The sequence below is a fragment of the Drosophila sechellia genome, chromosome 3L (assembly GCF_004382195.2).
Source record: "Drosophila sechellia strain sech25 chromosome 3L, ASM438219v1, whole genome shotgun sequence".
In the NCBI taxonomy this organism is placed as follows: Eukaryota; Metazoa; Arthropoda; class Insecta; order Diptera; family Drosophilidae; genus Drosophila; species Drosophila sechellia.
In genome coordinates, this window is record NC_045951.1 from 24,890,733 (window position 1) to 24,896,679 (window position 5,947).

The 5,947-nt window shown below is 41.8% G+C and overlaps 1 pseudogene; it reads right to left on the reverse strand.

Moving 5' to 3' along the window:
- Positions 1 to 1,009: 1,009 nt before the first annotated feature.
- Positions 1,010 to 2,151, reverse strand: LOC116801042 (annotated as a pseudogene).
- Positions 2,152 to 5,947: the final 3,796 nt, after the last annotated feature.

The window sequence follows — 5,947 nt, forward strand, 5'->3', positions numbered from 1 at the left end:
CTTCTCTGGGTACACAAGTCATCACTGCCTATTTCGGGGGAAAATGGACGGCGATTAGTAGTTGACTATCGTCAAATCAACAAAAACTATAAGTAGACTATTTCTCTCTTCCTAGAACAGATGATATTCTTGATCAGTGAGGACGAGCAAAAAATTTCTCGTGACTAGACCCAATGTCAGAATTTCAACAAATAGGATTACCATTTGTTTTTTAAAATAGCCCCCATTTCGTTCTAGATTATGATGACACTTGTATTCACAGGCTTACAGCCGTCGCAATCGTTTATGTATAAGGATGATTTAGTTGTAGTCGATTGTTCTGAAAAGCATATGCTTAGGATGTTAGCCGATGTCTTCAAGTTATGTAGACAACAATGGCGTCGCGAGGGTATGGCATGGATGGTCAGCTGCTCCACACACCGCTGAGAGCTGAGACAGAAGTGAAGTTTTATTCCAGTTCGTTCTTAACAGCTTATGTCTTAGGGAATAAATGCTTGTAAAGCGGAACTCCCACGCGAATTGCTCCGTTTGCAGAGTCAGCAATTGAGCGGATATCGGCTGTAGTCTAAACAACCGCGACCCATTTATTTCATTAGTTTGCTTACAAATTTTATAGTGTATTCTGTAGATGCAGCCACCCCGGTCAAATTATTTAGACTTTATTCTTAGGTAACAGTTTCAAGTGTCTATCAAAAATCGTAGTTGGTTGCTTGATTAGTGGCTTGCTGTCGGCCAGGGTGGCGGCGATAAGGGTTAAGATTGATCACACCAAATCGTGTCTGCACATAAATGATCTGAAAGCAATATAAATATGTATCGAAAATACTAAGACAATAGTATAATAGGACAAGTATTACACACTAGATTTAACAGGCTTTCCAATTTATAAGGTAACAATTAATTAAAGCGCTCGAAAGTGCCTCTTAGTTAGGCCAACGAACCTAACTAACTAAGGTCACACTCTAGCAATAATACCAAAACTATATCCACGTAATAGTTCATATCAGCCGCTGCAAGTGTCGGAATGCCCCTTATCTAATCACAGAGATTAGCTGGTGCTATGTGTGTGGTTGTTCCCCTTATTTCTTCTGCATCCGCTGTAAATGCCTCTACGATGTATATATACATAAAAAAGCCGTTTTAGGTCTAACGCTGAGATTACATTCATGGCAGGAAACCTTGAATAGCATCGATGGCTTAGGAGGCCAGGCCGCGCTGGCGCCGCTTCACGCGTGCGTAAGGTCCCACTGCTGGGTTCATGATGAAGTCGAACAGAACCCGGGTCCAGCTGGTGTGCTGTGGCATTGTGTCGTAGAATTCCTTGGCGATGCGCTTTGCCGCCGGAAAGTCGTGATGCTCGTTGTGGTAGCCCACATTGAAGGTGATCCAGTTGAGCGGACCATAGTAGGAGTACGTCTCAAAGCCCTTGGCGAACATGTAGTGCTCCGAGATAAAGTGTCCGGCCACCGGGTGCAGTCCCATGGCTAGAATACTGCCGATCAACAGATATGCCAGTGGCTTCCAGCCCAGAAAGTAAACGATCAGGACGTTGAAAGTCAGCTGCACGGCGGTGATAATAATCTCCAGGCGTGTAGGTGGCTTCGAGTTAATCACCAGTGGACGGAAAATGTAGAAGACAGGCTGCAGGCACACCCACAGAAACTTTCCAAATGTGGTGTCAAACAGGCGCGCCTCCAACAATGTGGGTATGTCAGTGTCAGTGTCCAAAGGCCAGGTTGTGCGAGATCTCGTGCACGTCCAGCATCAACGAGTGGTAGATGATGCCGCCGAAGCAGTAGGCGGCCACGATGAGCCACGACCACGACAGGTCCTTCACGACGAATATCGCCGGGATCTGCGTCAGAACCATTGCGCCGGCCACCCACTTGAGGTTGGGGTCGTGGCCAAATAGCTTCTTGATCTGCGGGTACTTCTCCAGTATGATCTTGCGCCGCGAGCCGTGCGGCTCCTCCGTGTACACCCACTCGAAGTCGGTGCGCGGAAATTTCTGGCCCATCTTGGATGCTTGGACTGGTTGCGGTTAGGGTCTGTTACGGGTGACGTGCTACAGGTCGGTGTTAGTTGGCCAACATTATCGACCGGCGCGAGAAAGGAAACTGTCCAAACGTTCAACTGGGTGGATTGAAAAATTAATATGATTATATTGGCCGTTGCTCTGGAATTGTAGCAAGAAAGCTTTTGTTTAGGAGGCAGGGCAGTTGTTGTCTTTAGAATTCGCTGGTCGCTGCGCTAGGTGCGTATGAAGACGCGAGGGGGTTTTAAGGGGGAAATGGCAGCTGTCGGTGCCGGGTTGGTGACTCGCGTAGCTATCCTAGTGTTATGCACTTGTAAAAAGTTTGCAAATCATGTCAATTGTGACAAGATTTCTGGAAATAAAAACATTTTCTTCTATAAGCCCAGCATGTACAAGCAATGGAGATAAGAAAATTTATTGGTAAGTATGCATACAGTAATTCATAAACAAACGAGTAAAAGCGTTGAAATAAGACAGGCCCGATTATGATAAGTAAATGGTTCATGCCGTGGGTATGAGTTGACCTCAGAAATCAATGTTTGTGTTTTGGCGCTATTATTTTACTATAGCGGGATTGATTTTACCAAGTTCTTAAATATTTTATTGGTTGGCTTTTCAGCAAAAAAGCGCAAACTATGTGAAGAATGAGGTGGAGAAAGTAACAATACTGACGATGACGAAAAAGTGGAAAACGAAATCGAGACAGCTTTGTCTGCTCCGACTTAGGTGTTCGTATATCTAAAGGTGCTGCGACCACTTGGACCGAAATGCCAAGACCAAGCTTATCGGAAGATTTAGCCCAGGATGATTGGACGCTCATCGCTCTTATCCTATGAAAAAAAGGCCGAACTGCTCAAAAAATCTGGATACCGCCCAAGGCGTATGATTTTTCCTTGGACGCGAAGAATTTAAAAAGAAAATTTAACAATGCGTGGTTAGAAGCGTATTCGGTATGCTTGATATATTAACGTTGCCAAAAAGGAGCCTTTTGCAAATATTGCACTTTATTTCCGCCAAATTAAAATTCATTTCACGGAGTATTGATTCTTTTGTCGTCAAGCCATTTTGCAAGTTTAAAGTGTTCCACGAACATAGCAAAAAACACATGGAAACCCACTTTCATAAGAAGCTACAAGATTATTTCTAGAGAATGTGCATGTGGACGCACAAATAAATAAATACTCCCAAGACGTTATTCAGGAAAATAGAAAGATAATAACATATATTATTTCCTGTATTGTGTTTTGCGGATCCCACGACATTGCGTTGCGAGGCAAGCACTACGGTGAAGGAATTGTAGAGGACTTCTACAAGCTTAGAGTTAGCTGAAGACAATGTTTTAAAAAAGCATATGGAGCATGGAAAAGGAAATGCAAGCTATCGATCAGTTAAAATTAAAAATGAAATCATCAGCCTTTGTGGTGAAGTCCCAAAAAAACAGTTTATGCAATTGCGAACGCGAAATTTCATGATTTTTCTGGGAGATCGAAAGATATTGGGAAATAAAATGAGAAAAAATTTTAAAATTGTTTCAAAGTGTGGACGTGACCGGTTCGGCGGCTTAATGGCGTTAGAGTGGCAAAAAGTGGTTTGGCAAATCGATAGAAATTTACAAGCCTAATAATATTATGAAAAAATATCGAAAAATGGTTCAAATATGTGGGCGTGGAAGTTTTAGGCGGTTGTAGGGCGTAGGGCGTGGCCGTGGCAAATATTTACTCTACGAGTAACGGGTATAACTACATCCAGAAAAGTATACTTTCGTTATGAAAAAAGGGGGCCATAAGGTTACTTGTTTACGGGGAAGAGAACTATTATGCCACCCTTAGGGTTATAGGTAATAAGAACAAATAGGATATATTTATGCATATTTATGTCCTCATTCAAAACTATGTTTAACATTGATGTTAGACGTATCGACGCGACACTTGCTCCTTTCTTGCAATAAAGACAAATCTTAAACCCTTTAGGAAATGTACCTATCAATGCATCTATCGATGCCGTGGGGGGGTCTCTCACTCTCGCAGCTCTCTTTTTGCACCGACTATGCTTGTAGCATTGTTATTCCAAATAGTACGCGGAGTGCCTCAACTTCCAAATGAGCTGCCTTCGTGGAAGAGCAAACGAAGACGGCTACATAGCACTTATGGCGTGCCTTGTTTCTGGTCTCCGCCTATTGATAGAATGGCACGCAATAGTCAACTGTGAGATGACGAAAAAAATGAACAAGATAATATGTTTTGCCTCACACTGTAGATTTAAAAATAACAATTGTAATTTGTAACACCAAATTATGCGTACACTTGGGAACACTCAATTGAACCTCCTGTAAGCATATTTTTTTGTAGCATATTTTGGAGATAAGTGTTATTTATAGGACTCCCACAGTGGGATTGCCCGGCGAATAGTTGGTCTGTATATAAGTAGTTTTACGATTCTCATGTTAGCTATTTAAGCTAGGGCTTATACATAATAAATTCAGTTACAGAGGCTTCATAGTTCGAAAAGGAAAGATCCGCGTTCTTAGTAATAAAGTCAGCAACTGCGACTTGTGATGATCAGCTAATCCTCGGCTTAGTTTCGCCTTCATATCCATGAAAACTGCGGAAAATTCCAGCCGATGAACACTTGATCCACTCTAATCCGATTTTTCCAACGATGTCAGCGCCGAAAACGCCAAATTTAGGGAATTGAACCATTCCACTCGCGCCATTGATCAGATTAACCGAATTTACGTTTAAATAAAAATTCATCAAGTTCTTTTGCAGCAACGTAGATTAAGCATAATAATTAATTAATAATTTTTTGCACAACAAAAAACATCAACATCGCAAATTGTACAAAAATAAAGCGGCCGGCTGCGCAATTGTATGTATGCGTTTACATGCATGTGTTTCGTGCGTTTGTGACCGAATGCCCCCAAACGACATTTAAAAATTTGTTTTGTTTAAACGATATTAAACAATAACAAGACAAATTTGCAGACTCCAATAAAAACTGAGATCACGTAGGGGTCACTAAATGTTTATGCGGAGGAATACAACACCATTAGGGTTATAATTAAAAAGAACGCACACATTAATGCATATTTATATTTATGCTCGGTTTTATTGCAGACTGGACTAAGCGAAAATAAGAAACCTATAGGCATAAGCTTACAAAGTAGTTAAGCTGAATTGATAACGCGACAGATTTAGCCAGAGAAGAAAGAAGGCGGAAAGAGAGACTCGAAGAGCGCTGCAGGTACAGTGGTACATCTATGCGCGCAAAATATATTGAAAACATAATTATTAAAGATCCGTTCGTTTCGCGGGTGATTCTTTGTGATTTGTGCAGTAGTTTAAACATATAAACTAACTCTTTTGCATTTTTTGTCTTTGTGTTTTGTTTACTTTCCCTTTCGTGTGTATACACATAAACTGCACTGTGCACCTATTCTCTCGCTTCCACTCTCACTCTTTCGCTCTCCCACAGAAAATCTAAAATTTCTGTGCGTGCAGACTGCTGGCTATGTGATAAATTGGTGCATACTAAGTGCGCTGGTTTTAATGGCCGAACAAGTGATGACCTAGAGAAGGGCCAAAATCTAAAGTACTGTTGTGATGCTTGCCTTGTGGTTGCGAAGGAGATGAAATCGTTTATGCGCCGTAACAACCCGTTCTTTTAATAAACAACGCACGATTCGGATTATCAACTTATTTATTTTCTTTCCCTTCAGTATGCTTGCTTCCTTCGCCAGAGTCAAAACTAAGCTAAAAAGTAATTATGAATACCAATAGAGTACAGTCATAGAGCGAAAAGGCGAGCGCGAGAAAGAGAGTGTTGGACGGCGATCTTCGCTCAGCATTATGGTGTTCGTTCCCACATCCCTTCCTTCCTCACCAGCTTAAGCTTCAGGGTATCCATGTTGTG